We start from the raw sequence: 16202 nt of genomic DNA on the forward strand, positions 1-16202 counted from the left end.
AGACCTTCTTTACCACAGTCAATTAAGGCAGGATATCTTAACATCGGGGTGGATGTGTATTGTCCCCAATCCACTCCGGTGTTATAAATGTCAACAGTTTGGTCATGGGACTTACTCATGTCGTAATCCTGCAGTATGTTATCGCTGTGGCGATCCTCATGATGGCACAGGTTGCGAGAATGATCTCAAGTGTGTTAACTGCAAAGAGACTCATGCTGCTTCTTCAAGGTCATGCCCTATATATCAAAGGGAATCGAAGATAATGAAAATAAAATGTGAAAAAAATCTCTCTTATTTTGAAGCCAAAAAACTTTTCACCACTCAGTCCTCAACCCCATCAAATATAACATATTCTGCTGCAGTTACCCGTTCTGTAGCAATGTCCTCAGCTGCATGTCAAACTGACTTGACCTGGGTCAAATCAGAAAAATCTGTGTTTTCATCTAACAAACCTGCTTCTGAACCGAAAGAATCTACTGCCCCAGTCACTCAAATAACGTCTGAGTCTCAGACAGAAATTCAGTCTGAGTCATCACAATTGACTGCTTCGCCACTAGCCACATCACAACCACCCACTATTCCAGTGAAAAAGCAGAAAGGTAAAAAATTACATATGACAGAAACACATGTTGTTCCTCTACAAAATACTTTTGGGCCTCTAGACATGGAGGTGACCCCATACTCACAGGACGAGCGGAGGTGCTTACCCCCGTCACGTTCTCGCGAAAGATCGCCCATTGAGCCACCATGACTCAGCTGGCCAATATAATTCAATGGAACTGCAGAGGGATTAAAAATAACTTTAACGAGTTACAGTTACTCGTACAAGATCATCAACCGTCGGCATTCTGTATCCAAGAGACATATCTTAAAGATACAGATAATTTTAAATTGAGACAGTATGATGCTTACCATTCTTTTTCTCCTCAGAGGGATCGTGCAACTGGAGGAGCTTCTATTTTAGTACATCACAACGTCATCCATAGCCCTGTCGCTCTAAATACACAATTGCAAACTGTAGCTGTTCGTATTACTTTGCACATGGCGCTGACATTGTGCAGTTTGTACATACCGCCCTCTTCAAATATTCACAAATCAGATCTTCAAAATTTATATGATCAACTCCCGAAGCCATGTTTAATCACGGGCGATCTTAACGGACACAACCCACTTTGGGGAAGTGTCAACACAAATAGGAAGGGTAAATCATCGAGGATTTCATATCTGATAATAACTTATGTATTTTCAATGACGATTCAGCTACTTACCTACATCCAGCTACGGGAACATATTCTTCCCTGGATATATCATTTGCCGACTCAAATTTGTGTAATGAATTCGAATGGGAGGTGCATGATGACCTGTGTGGGAGTGATCACTTCCCAACTATTCTTAAAGGCATTATCCCTGGGGATGATCCACCCTTATCCAGACGGAACTTCAAGAAGGCTGACTGGTCCTTATATAAAACACTTTGTATTGATCATTTAAAACCTGATGTTTTTGTAAACAGCGAAGATCCTATACAGCTGTTTTCAGATATAATCAATAACATTGCTGACCAAACTATCCCCAAGTCCTCTGCAATTCCACATGTTCGCAAACCATGGTTTACTAATGACTGTTAACAGGCCAGAAAGAGTAGGAGGAAAGCGGAAAAGTATTTTCGCCGCCACCCTACAGTACATAATTTAGATAGAGTAAAAATTTTAAATGCCAAGGCTCGACGCACTTTTAAACAGAGTAAACGCCTGTCTTTGAGGAACTATGTCTCCAAAATTAATTCCCGTACACCCATGTCTAAGGTGTGGAATATGATACAAAGAATTACGGGCAAAGGTTCCAGATCTACTGTTCATCATCTGAAGGATGGTGACCGGGTATTAACTGATAAATCTGATATTGCCAACAAGCTTGGTGAAACTCTCGCCAAACATTCTTCTTCGTCCAATTACGTACCTGAATTTAAACACTACCAGAAACAGCAGGAGAAGAAGAGAATAAATTTTACCTCAGACAATGGCGAAGACTATAATGAATTATTTTCATTACATGAGCTACACACTGCCCTTGAGCAAGCTCATGATACAGCGTCAGGAGCTGACTATATTCACTATCAGCTCCTGAAACATTTGCCCAAATCATGTTTGGAAACAATGCTCAATATTTTTGATTCAATATGGACTTAGGGAAAATTCCCGTCTTCTTGGCGTAATGCTATTGTAGATCCTATTCCAAAACCTGGCCGGGATCATACTGATCCGTCGAATTACAGACCAAGTTCTTAAACGAGTTGTGTCTGTAAAACCATGGAGCGTATGGTAAACAGTCGATTAACATGGTTTCTTGAAACTAACAACCTTATCACAAATATTCAGTGTGGTTTCAGGAAGAATCGTAGTACCATTGATCATTTGGTACGTTTAGAATCCTTTGTAAAAAATGCATTTATCAATAAGCAACATGCTGTACCGATCTTTTTTTGATCTCGAGAAAGCATACGATACCACCTGGAAGCATGGCATTTTAAAGGATTTACATGGTTTCGGTTTAAGGGGTCGTTTACCTCTGTTTATATCGCAATTTTTACAAGGCAGGCAATTTCAAGTCCGAGTAGGTTCTACCCTGTCTGATCATTACAATCAGCATCAGGGTGTTCCGCAAGGCAGCATTTTGTCTGTGACCTTATTTAGTATCAAGATCAACAGTTTATCCAAGGTTTTAAACGATTCAATAGATGGATCACTTTTCGTGGATGATTTTAATATTTCCTGTCGCGGTAAGAATATGCATACTATTGAACGGCAACTGCAATTATGTTTAAACAAAATAAATAAATGGTGTCTTGAGAATGGTTTTAAATTTTCTAAGACAAAAACTAATTGCTTCCATTTCTGCCGTAAGTATAAACCACATAAGGACCCAGAATTATTTTTAAATGGCACTCCTATCAAAGTCGTTAAGGAGGCCAAGTTCTTAGGTTTGATTTTCGACTCTCATTTAACTTTTCTTCCGCATATCAAATACTTGAAAACTAAATGCCTGAAGGCACTTGATCTATTGAAAGTTGTGTCAAATTCAAAATGGGGAGGGGATCAAGCTACTCTCCTGCACCTATACCGTGCACTTGTCCGTTCGAAGCTTGATTATGGCTCCATCATTTATGGTGGAGCCTGTAAAAGCAATCTAAAACTCCTTGATTCTATCCACCACCAAGGTCTGAGACTTTGTCTTTGGTCGTTCCGAACTTCTCCTATTGACAGTCTCTATGTCGAAGCCGATGAACCATCTCTTACACAGCGCCGTATCAAATTAGCTCTACAATATATTACAAAACTATACTCTAACGAATCCAACCCTGCTTTTAACTGTGTTTTCGATCCTCTTTATGAGCATTTATACATCAAAAAGTCTTCTCTTGTTCCACCTTTTGGGCACAGAATTAAACCATTCATTTCTGCTGCCGGCATTGAGCTGAAAAGTATAGCGCCTTCTCGTCTTCTCCTCCTTGGCAATTAGTGAGGCCACAAGTTGACCTCACATTAACAAAGTTTAAAAAATCAGACACAAACGAATTACAATATAAACAAGAGTTTATGCAATTAAAAAATAATTATAGTACATACAAATCCTTATTTACAGATGGTTCCAAGGATGGTTGCACAGTTGCTTGTGCCACTGTCATTGGATCCAGAACAATATCTTCTCGATTACCTGATAACAGCTCCATTTTCACTGCAGAAGCTAACGCAATATTAACGGCTCTTCAATATATTCAAAGACATCCTAATCATGTACAGTATATAATTTTTTCTGATTCTCTTTCTTGCCTTCAGGCTATTAAAAATTTGTCTTGTAAACATCCACTTTTAATTGACATAATTGAATTGTATAATGATCTTACAACTGGCAGTGCGACATCTTTTGTTGGTTACCCAGCCATGTCGGTATTTCTGGGAATGCAATGGCCGATCTTGCTGCTAAGGCTGCACTCAACAAATCTGTGACACCACGACTTATTCCATGCAGTGACTATAAAGCTAGCATTAGAACTTACATTCGTGATCTGATGCAAAAGAAGTGGGACACCCAAGTTGGAATAAATAAATTACATGCCATAAAACCTTATATTGGTTACACTCACTTGGGCTGTCAGTCCAGATTTGAAGAGGTCGCATTGGCCATACGCGTTACACCCACAGTTATTTACTAAAAGGTGATGATCCTCCGTTTTGTATCCCTTGTGATGAGAGAACCACGGTCAAGCATATCCTGCTTGACTGTTGAATTCTCCATCATAAGGGATAACTATATATTTCAATGTCAAAACAATGAAGGATCTTTTTAGCACAGTTAGTACTCATTTAATTCTTGGATTTTTAAAAGAAATTGATTTTCTTATTGAATTGTAATTGATATGTTCTGTAGATAGTTGTATTTTAATGATTGGTAGTTTAAATTAGTAACTTAGATTGTTAGTGGCTGTACCCTCAACGGGGGTTGAAGTATTGTAAAATTATTGTCCTCCTGAGAGGGTACGTAAGTCCAATACTCTCATAGTCAATTTAAATCTACTACTAGTTTTTAATCGTAGAATATTTGTTGTTTTTAAGTCATGGCTAAATTTCAGGATAATCGCCAATAGCTGAAGGGGTGGTGTAAATCCAGCTAGGTTTCATGCAGGTAGCAGAAGTAATGTAAGTCCCCATGGACCTTAGTATGGTGATCTACTTCAGTTGTTGGCGATCTATAGCCCCGGTTTTATGTTGTATTGTCTTCTTTAAATCCAATGTTTTAACTTTCAATGCTAGTTTTATGTTCTGTGATACTCTAGTGTTTTTACTGTCCTTCGCTGACAGGTTTTACTTTTTCTCTTTTCTCATCCTAACATTACTATAACTTATTTTGTTCTCGTCACGATATGGCTGCAATATTGCCGATGTGACGTTAAATGTTAACTCACTCACTCACTCACTCTATAAAATACTGAGCCCACTGAAAGCAGTAATCGCACTCTATTTTCGTTCTTAAACGTCACAAACCAAGTGCCATTCGCCTTTGGTTTCCATATTGAAAGAATTGGTTGCATGTTGAATAATATCAAACACATTTTCCCTGTCAAAATTTCTAATTGCAGATTTCATACGAACCGTCTGATGTATCGTCCTCCGATCCAGGAAACGGGTCGGCACAGCAGGTTCCACAACTGCAGCATGATAGGCCATGGTCCTTAAGAACAATGGGGGTAGACCCAGAGGTCACATGAAATATGACAATTTTTGTGAAGGCAACAAAATGTTAAAATAACCTTATTTATTCCTTTGAATACACAGAGTGCAGGCGCTAAAACGTCGGGGCGACGTAGGAAAAGCATCCTGCAGCTAGCGCCATGAGCCGGTGGATTGGCGCTTAATTAACGAGGCGCGGGGACACAGCACTTGGAGGAGTTTGTGCAGTCACCCCCAGACAAGCGTAAACAAACAGTGCAACTGACCGCGTGGACTAAATCCACTAAACTTAAATACAGTGCAAGTATCAAAACAATGGTAGGATACGTGAACTTTAGTCACAAATGTTGTTTTATTTAAAAAATATAATGAAAGTTAAAGACATTTTGAAATTTCAATGTAAACTGATCCAGGGGAAACGCGCCGAAGTTTCTGGTATCTCCTTACCACTTGAAAACACTTACTAGGGGTTAGCTGGCTCTTAAGACGTGTGTTATCGGGCAGAATGTGGTTGTGAGGGTGTGAGAATCTACGACGTTATTACCGGCGTGCGACACCATGGCCAACGTCCTTGGATACTGGGACAGACAAACTGCAAGTGGAAAATAAATCACTTTGAGGAACTTCCCGGGGCTTGGTTTGGTCGGAGTACAATGTGGTTGAGTGGATGGGTCCATTTCTTCAGTTTGGAAGTGGTTGCATGGTGCCTCCAGTGAAACGGACGCGCGAAAAGGTAGGCAAAGTGAGATTAAAAAAGGGAAATGATATGTGGAAAAGAGAGGGCTAAGTTAAGCGTTCTATTTTTTGAATTGTATTATGAGTGGTGAGCCATTCCCGGAGGTACTGCAATACCGGGTCAACCCGTGATGAGGGCGGAGCAAGCTCCGTGGCACCTCATCCCGTTGCAAAAATCAGTTTAATATCGATGTCTCCAATAGGACACGTATCAGATATTAAGCTGATAAGAACAGATACTTTTTTTTTCTTTTTGATAAAATTTAATGCATATAACAAATTTACAAGCTCGGCCTAAAAGTATATCACAAAAAAGAAGTTTTGCCCTGCAGCGCTAACAACTAAAGAACTAAAAGAGGAAATTGCCAAACCTGGCTACATGCAATACACATTCACACTATATACATCAAATGAAGATAGATCTAGATGAAACACACGTAAATGAAGCATACATAATATATATTAACAAACGAGAAATACAAACAAAAATGCCATATTCTAACTGACAACCAATCAAACCATATATATATATAAAGAATCATCAACATGCACATACTATATACATCACACTATACAAACAATATACATGCACAACATCACTATGTAAAATGCTACACATGCCAAAACCTGGCTACATGCACAATACATATTTACAATATAAAGATCAAATGAAGTATGAACTGAATGAAGCGAGCATAAATGAAGCATTCGAAAAGGAAACAAGGGTAAATGAAGCGTACGTAAACCAATAAACTCAAATGAAGCGTACATAATATATAGATAGATTCACAAACTTTTATGCCACATTATGGCTACAAAGTGTCAGTCAGTTAGAGCAAAAGTATGTGCATATATTTATCTATTAAGTTAAATATGTAATTCTAATAAATGATCGGGATTGATTTTACCAAATACTGAAGTTGAAAGCCAGTACCAGGAAAAGACAGATAGCGGAAAGCGACAAAAGTCAACCTTGACACGTGTCCTAAGGAAACATAGAAAACGCAACATGATATCATTTCCATTTAATTTTCTGTGCTCAAATTTATTTGAATTCCGAATAAGCAAAATTGTATATTTTGCCAAAGTTAAAAGGTAAATGCATAATGATTTTTTATAAGAATTTGGAATTTTAGGAACCAAATTAAACCGAATGACTTCGTTAGATCTTTCCAATAAGCCAAAAGACAATTGATCTAACCACTGGAAAACGATATCCCACAAAACATCAACACACGAGCAATAGATGAAAAGATTGTCAGAAGTTTCTATTGCTATACGACAGAGTGGACAGTTAGGAGTGATAGACATTCCCCGAGTATAAAGTGTATACCCCAAGGGGAGAGAATCATAGATGAGACGATAATTGACCGATTTCGAAAGTGGATCCACGAAGGAATTGTGTAGATTAAGCCAAACCTGCTGAAAAGGAATACGTGGATACAACGTTTCAACTTTATTTTCCACAACAGTTTGTAATAAACAAGCATAGTACTGTTTTGATGTAAACCGAAACATATCTATCAAATAATTTGAATTGACAGCTTCAAACTGTCTTAAAGCCAATAAACACGTCTGATACAATAATGGCATCGTCTCAGAATGAGGAAATAATAGTGAAGCAAAAGTAGGACAATAGTGACGTAAAGACATTCCTAACCAATATTTTGCAAAAAATGTCCACTTAGTTGAAGAATTATGCAAAAGATTTTGAATGTGCTTTAAATAAAAAGAATATAATTTTGATTGGATGTGAACTACACCCAAACCCCCATCCAAAATAGGTTTATAGCACACAGACCTCCGAATAGGCTTAGCAGTGGACTGTCAAATAAAACGAAAAGTCTCCCTCTGAAAAAGGTCGACATAATGTTTTGAAAATATTGTTACAGCCCCTCGATACCAAAATTTAGACAAAGCCATGACATTGCACACAGTAGATTTGCCCAGGTGATAACACCTTAGACACACTGGCAACCGACCCGGGGCAGTGACTAGCATGGACATTCTGTCACCCAGTCTAACAATATATGGAATATCTTCAGCTTTTCCACTGTCAACTTGCAACTGGACAGTTCTCACACCAGTCTGAACAGGGGATCCCCCAATTAACATAGTTTCAGGAGTTATGCTCAGCACCTTCCCAAATCTCCTAAAGTAGGAATCCAGGAATTCATTGGATACTACACCATGAATCCAGTGTACTCTCAAATCCAGTACTTCCTTGTCGTAGGGAGAAAAGTCTATTTTAATGTCTCTATAAAATAAGCACCCATGGCGAGCCACCTCCTCGTGGTGGGTGCTGGGTAACGCTAAGTGCTCGCCAACCCCCCGTGTGGATCCGGGGGCATATTTGGTCCACCAATCCGTTGGCCGTGGGTTGCGTCCCTGTGTCGGTGGAGGAGGGGATCCTGGTGGTTGAGGGTAATGGGGGCCTCGAACGACGTTCCTGTTACTCAACACACCACTTTGGCCCTGACTTCACCTAGACGGGTGGTAGAACTGGCCCGGTTCTATCAATCGGCTGGTCACGCCATGCCCTGTGCATGGACAAACTTCCTCAGCAATTATTGTGCATGTTTGTACATTTGTGACAATGAGCGTTTGTTATTATCATACTCTATACTATAATAATTTGCCTAGAGTCCTATGCCAGAAGGCGGTGGCTCATGGGCCAATCTAGTGATGTTGACCTCCGAATGATGTATGTCTCTAATTTCTTGTCTAGGGCCGAACCAGTCTGGCATTGAATTGGTCGACAAATACAGCTATTCGTGTCATATTCGCTGGAGTATACTATCCCTGTATCCCTGGTGTCAGCATCTTGGATACCCGTTGCTAATAGACACCGTCCTTGTTGACACTCCATGGTGGGTGGGGAGCAGGGATGGTGAATGATTTTCCTTTCGCCATGACTTTCCAACAAGCTGGTTCAACTCGACATGACAAAAAACGACGTCTGGACGAACTAGATCGTCCATCCGACACAAATTCAACCACTGATTCCTGGGCTAATCGAAGCAACTGATTTTCTGCCTAACAAACTCAACCCATTTGCCGTGTCAAAAGCTATCTATGGGATCTGTGGGGAGGTGAAAAATGTCACCCGTCTCCGTAATGGTTCACTGTTAGTTGAGTGCGCACGGAGACAGCAATCTCTAAATCTTATGTCTGTTAAAACATTTGCCAATATAGAAGTTGCCGTGTCCGTGCACAAAACTCTTAATTCGTGCCGTGGTATCATACGTGACAGGGCACGCTCTCTGTATGATATGAGTGAAGAGGATATTGCAGCTGAGCTTGAAGATCAGGGGGTTACAGCAGTGAAACGTTTCACCATTAAAAAGGATGGAATTGTAACTAAAACAAATATATATCTTCTAACATTTGCCAGACCTTCTTTACCACAGTCAATTAAGGCAGGATATCTTAACATCGGGGTGGATGTGTATTGTCCCCAATCCACTCCGGTGTTATAAATGTCAACAGTTTGGTCATGGGACTTACTCATGTCGTAATCCTGCAGTATGTTATCGCTGTGGCGATCCTCATGATGGCACAGGTTGCGAGAATGATCTCAAGTGTGTTAACTGCAAAGAGACTCATGCTGCTTCTTCAAGGTCATGCCCTATATATCAAAGGGAATCGAAGATAATGAAAATAAAATGTGAAAAAAATCTCTCTTATTTTGAAGCCAAAAAACTTTTCACCACTCAGTCCTCAACCCCATCAAATATAACATATTCTGCTGCAGTTACCCGTTCTGTAGCAATGTCCTCAGCTGCATGTCAAACTGACTTGACCTGGGTCAAATCAGAAAAATCTGTGTTTTCATCTAACAAACCTGCTTCTGAACCGAAAGAATCTACTGCCCCAGTCACTCAAATAACGTCTGAGTCTCAGACAGAAATTCAGTCTGAGTCATCACAATTGACTGCTTCGCCACTAGCCACATCACAACCACCCACTATTCCAGTGAAAAAGCAGAAAGGTAAAAAATTACATATGACAGAAACACATGTTGTTCCTCTACAAAATACTTTTGGGCCTCTAGACATGGAGGTGACCCCATACTCACAGGACGAGCGGAGGTGCTTACCCCCGTCACGTTCTCGCGAAAGATCGCCCATTGAGCCACCATGACTCAGCTGGCCAATATAATTCAATGGAACTGCAGAGGGATTAAAAATAACTTTAACGAGTTACAGTTACTCGTACAAGATCATCAACCGTCGGCATTCTGTATCCAAGAGACATATCTTAAAGATACAGATAATTTTAAATTGAGACAGTATGATGCTTACCATTCTTTTTCTCCTCAGAGGGATCGTGCAACTGGAGGAGCTTCTATTTTAGTACATCACAACGTCATCCATAGCCCTGTCGCTCTAAATACACAATTGCAAACTGTAGCTGTTCGTATTACTTTGCACATGGCGCTGACATTGTGCAGTTTGTACATACCGCCCTCTTCAAATATTCACAAATCAGATCTTCAAAATTTATATGATCAACTCCCGAAGCCATGTTTAATCACGGGCGATCTTAACGGACACAACCCACTTTGGGGAAGTGTCAACACAAATAGGAAGGGTAAATCATCGAGGATTTCATATCTGATAATAACTTATGTATTTTCAATGACGATTCAGCTACTTACCTACATCCAGCTACGGGAACATATTCTTCCCTGGATATATCATTTGCCGACTCAAATTTGTGTAATGAATTCGAATGGGAGGTGCATGATGACCTGTGTGGGAGTGATCACTTCCCAACTATTCTTAAAGGCATTATCCCTGGGGATGATCCACCCTTATCCAGACGGAACTTCAAGAAGGCTGACTGGTCCTTATATAAAACACTTTGTATTGATCATTTAAAACCTGATGTTTTTGTAAACAGCGAAGATCCTATACAGCTGTTTTCAGATATAATCAATAACATTGCTGACCAAACTATCCCTAAGTCCTCTGCAATTCCACATGTTCGCAAACCATGGTTTACTAATGGCTGTTAACAGGCCAGAAAGAGTAGGAGGAAAGCGGAAAAGTATTTTCGCCGCCACCCTACAGTACATAATTTAGATAGAGTAAAAATTTTAAATGCCAAGGCTCGACGCACTTTTAAACAGAGTAAACGCCTGTCTTTGAGGAACTATGTCTCCAAAATTAATTCCCGTACACCCATGTCTAAGGTGTGGAATATGATACAAAGAATTACGGGCAAAGGTTCCAGATCTACTGTTCATCATCTGAAGGATGGTGACCGGGTATTAACTGATAAATCTGATATTGCCAACAAGCTTGGTGAAACTCTCGCCAAACATTCTTCTTCGTCCAATTACGTACCTGAATTTAAACACTACCAGAAACAGCAGGAGAAGAAGAGAATAAATTTTACCTCAGACAATGGCGAAGACTATAATGAATTATTTTCATTACATGAGCTACACACTGCCCTTGAGCAAGCTCATGATACAGCGTCAGGAGCTGACTATATTCACTATCAGCTCCTGAAACATTTGCCCAAATCATGTTTGGAAACAATGCTCAATATTTTTGATTCAATATGGACTTAGGGAAAATTCCCGTCTTCTTGGCGTAATGCTATTGTAGATCCTATTCCAAAACCTGGCCGGGATCATACTGATCCGTCGAATTACAGACCAAGTTCTTAAACGAGTTGTGTCTGTAAAACCATGGAGCGTATGGTAAACAGTCGATTAACATGGTTTCTTGAAACTAACAACCTTATCACAAATATTCAGTGTGGTTTCAGGAAGAATCGTAGTACCATTGATCATTTGGTACGTTTAGAATCCTTTGTAAAAAATGCATTTATCAATAAGCAACATGCTGTACCGATCTTTTTTTGATCTCGAGAAAGCATACGATACCACCTGGAAGCATGGCATTTTAAAGGATTTACATGGTTTCGGTTTAAGGGGTCGTTTACCTCTGTTTATATCGCAATTTTTACAAGGCAGGCAATTTCAAGTCCGAGTAGGTTCTACCCTGTCTGATCATTACAATCAGCATCAGGGTGTTCCGCAAGGCAGCATTTTGTCTGTGACCTTATTTAGTATCAAGATCAACAGTTTATCCAAGGTTTTAAACGATTCAATAGATGGATCACTTTTCGTGGATGATTTTAATATTTCCTGTCGCGGTAAGAATATGCATACTATTGAACGGCAACTGCAATTATGTTTAAACAAAATAAATAAATGGTGTCTTGAGAATGGTTTTAAATTTTCTAAGACAAAAACTAATTGCTTCCATTTCTGCCGTAAGTATAAACCACATAAGGACCCAGAATTATTTTTAAATGGCACTCCTATCAAAGTCGTTAAGGAGGCCAAGTTCTTAGGTTTGATTTTCGACTCTCATTTAACTTTTCTTCCGCATATCAAATACTTGAAAACTAAATGCCTGAAGGCACTTGATCTATTGAAAGTTGTGTCAAATTCAAAATGGGGAGGGGATCAAGCTACTCTCCTGCACCTATACCGTGCACTTGTCCGTTCGAAGCTTGATTATGGCTCCATCATTTATGGTGGAGCCTGTAAAAGCAATCTAAAACTCCTTGATTCTATCCACCACCAAGGTCTGAGACTTTGTCTTTGGTCGTTCCGAACTTCTCCTATTGACAGTCTCTATGTCGAAGCCGATGAACCATCTCTTACACAGCGCCGTATCAAATTAGCTCTACAATATATTACAAAACTATACTCTAACGAATCCAACCCTGCTTTTAACTGTGTTTTCGATCCTCTTTATGAGCATTTATACATCAAAAAGTCTTCTCTTGTTCCACCTTTTGGGCACAGAATTAAACCATTCATTTCTGCTGCCGCCATTGAGCTGAAAAGTATAGCGCCTTCTCGTCTTCTCCTCCTTGGCAATTAGTGAGGCCACAAGTTGACCTCACATTAACAAAGTTTAAAAAATCAGACACAAACGAATTACAATATAAACAAGAGTTTATGCAATTAAAAAATAATTATAGTACATACAAATCCTTATTTACAGATGGTTCCAAGGATGGTTGCACAGTTGCTTGTGCCACTGTCATTGGATCCAGAACAATATCTTCTCGATTACCTGATAACAGCTCCATTTTCACTGCAGAAGCTAACGCAATATTAACGGCTCTTCAATATATTCAAAGACATCCTAATCATGTACAGTATATAATTTTTTCTGATTCTCTTTCTTGCCTTCAGGCTATTAAAAATTTGTCTTGTAAACATCCACTTTTAATTGACATAATTGAATTGTATAATGATCTTACAACTGGCAGTGCGACATCTTTTGTTGGTTACCCAGCCAATTTCTAATTGCAGATTTCATACGAACCGTCTGATGTATCATCCTCCGATCCAGGAAACGGGTCGGCACAGCAGGTTCCACAACTGCAGCATGATAGGCCATGGTCCTTAAGAACAATGGGGGTAGACCCAGAGGTCACATGAAATATGACAATTTTTGTGAAGGCAACAAAATGTTAAAATAACCTTATTTATTCCTTTGAATACACAGAGTGCAGGCGCTAAAACGTCGGGGCGACGTAGGAAAAGCATCCTGCAGCTAGCGCCATGAGCCGGTGGATTGGCGCTTAATTAACGAGGCGCGGGGACACAGCACTTGGAGGAGTTTGTGCAGTCACCCCCAGACAAGCGTAAACAAACAGTGCAACTGACCGCGTGGACTAAATCCACTAAACTTAAATACAGTGCAAGTATCAAAACAATGGTAGGATACGTGAACTTTAGTCACAAATGTTGTTTTATTTAAAAAATATAATGAAAGTTAAAGACATTTTGAAATTTCAATGTAAACTGATCCAGGGGAAACGCGCCGAAGTTTCTGGTATCTCCTTACCACTTGAAAACACTTACTAGGGGTTAGCTGGCTCTTAAGACGTGTGTTATCGGGCAGAATGTGGTTGTGAGGGTGTGAGAATCTACGACGTTATTACCGGCGTGCGACACCATGGCCAACGTCCTTGGATACTGGGACAGACAAACTGCAAGTGGAAAATAAATCACTTTGAGGAACTTCCCGGGGCTTGGTTTGGTCGGAGTACAATGTGGTTGAGTGGATGGGTCCATTTCTTCAGTTTGGAAGTGGTTGCATGGTGCCTCCAGTGAAACGGACGCGCGAAAAGGTAGGCAAAGTGAGATTAAAAAAGGGAAATGATATGTGGAAAAGAGAGGGCTAAGTTAAGCGTTCTATTTTTTGAATTGTATTATGAGTGGTGAGCCATTCCCGGAGGTACTGCAATACCGGGTCAACCCGTGATGAGGGCGGAGCAAGCTCCGTGGCACCTCATCCCGTTGCAAAAATCAGTTTAATATCGATGTCTCCAATAGGACACGTATCAGATATTAAGCTGATAAGAACAGATACTTTTTTTTTCTTTTTGATAAAATTTAATGCATATAACAAATTTACAAGCTCGGCCTAAAAGTATATCACAAAAAAGAAGTTTTGCCCTGCAGCGCTAACAACTAAAGAACTAAAAGAGGAAATTGCCAAACCTGGCTACATGCAATACACATTCACACTATATACATCAAATGAAGATAGATCTAGATGAAACACACGTAAATGAAGCATACATAATATATATTAACAAACGAGAAATACAAACAAACATGCCATATTCTAACTGACAACCAATCAAACCATATATATATATAAAGAATCATCAACATGCACATACTATATACATCACACTATACAAACAATATACATGCACAACATCACTATGTAAAATGCTACACATGCCAAAACCTGGCTACATGCACAATACATATTTACAATATAAAGATCAAATGAAGTATGAACTGAATGAAGCGAGCATAAATGAAGCATTCGAAAAGGAAACAAGGGTAAATGAAGCGTACGTAAACCAATAAACTCAAATGAAGCGTACATAATATATAGATAGATTCACAAACTTTTATGCCACATTATGGCTACAAAGTGTCAGTCAGTTAGAGCAAAAGTATGTGCATATATTTATCTATTAAGTTAAATATGTAATTCTAATAAATGATCGGGATTGATTTTACCAAATACTGAAGTTGAAAGCCAGTACCAGGAAAAGACAGATAGCGGAAAGCGACAAAAGTCAACCTTGACACGTGTCCTAAGGAAACATAGAAAACGCAACATGATATCATTTCCATTTAATTTTCTGTGCTCAAATTTATTTGAATTCCGAATAAGCAAAATTGTATATTTTGCCAAAGTTAAAAGGTAAATGCATAATGATTTTTTATAAGAATTTGGAATTTTAGGAACCAAATTAAACCGAATGACTTCGTTAGATCTTTCCAATAAGCCAAAAGACAATTGATCTAACCACTGGAAAACGATATCCCACAAAACATCAACACACGAGCAATAGATGAAAAGATTGTCAGAAGTTTCTATTGCTATACGACAGAGTGGACAGTTAGGAGTGATAGACATTCCCCGAGTATAAAGTGTATACCCCAAGGGGAGAGAATCATAGATGAGACGATAATTGACCGATTTCGAAAGTGGATCCACGAAGGAATTGTGTAGATTAAGCCAAACCTGCTGAAAAGGAATACGTGGATACAACGTTTCAACTTTATTTTCCACAACAGTTTGTAATAAACAAGCATAGTACTGTTTTGATGTAAACCGAAACATATCTATCAAATAATTTGAATTGACAGCTTCAAACTGTCTTAAAGCCAATAAACACGTCTGATACAATAATGGCATCGTCTCAGAATGAGGAAATAATAGTGAAGCAAAAGTAGGACAATAGTGACGTAAAGACATTCCTAACCAATATTTTGCAAAAAATGTCCACTTAGTTGAAGAATTATGCAAAAGATTTTGAATGTGCTTTAAATAAAAAGAATATAATTTTGATTGGATGTGAACTACACCCAAACCCCCATCCAAAATAGGTTTATAGCACACAGACCTCCGAATAGGCTTAGCAGTGGACTGTCAAATAAAACGAAAAGTCTCCCTCTGAAAAAGGTCGACATAATGTTTTGAAAATATTGTTACAGCCCCTCGATACCAAAATTTAGACAAAGCCATGACATTGCACACAGTAGATTTGCCCAGGTGATAACACCTTAGACACACTGGCAACCGACCCGGGGCAGTGACTAGCATGGACATTCTGTCACCCAGTCTAACAATATATGGAATATCTTCAGCTTTTCCACTGTCAACTTGC

At 39.3% G+C, this 16202-nt stretch overlaps 2 non-coding genes across 2 annotated transcripts; both read right to left on the minus strand.

Annotated features, from left to right (window-relative positions):
- Positions 1-6046: 6046 nt before the first annotated feature.
- On the minus strand, positions 6047-6230 carry LOC137274913 (U2 spliceosomal RNA). The gene has a single exon (XR_010956265.1). It is a non-coding gene; the product is annotated as a U2 spliceosomal RNA (small nuclear RNA).
- Positions 6231-14220: 7990 nt separating this feature from the next.
- Positions 14221-14404, minus strand: LOC137274914 (U2 spliceosomal RNA). Its single transcript, XR_010956266.1, has one exon. It is a non-coding gene; the product is annotated as a U2 spliceosomal RNA (small nuclear RNA).
- Between the last annotated feature and the right edge of the window lie 1798 nt (positions 14405-16202).

The sequence above is a fragment of the Haliotis asinina genome, chromosome 2 (assembly GCF_037392515.1).
Source record: "Haliotis asinina isolate JCU_RB_2024 chromosome 2, JCU_Hal_asi_v2, whole genome shotgun sequence".
Lineage (NCBI taxonomy): Eukaryota > Metazoa > Mollusca > Gastropoda > Lepetellida > Haliotidae > Haliotis > Haliotis asinina.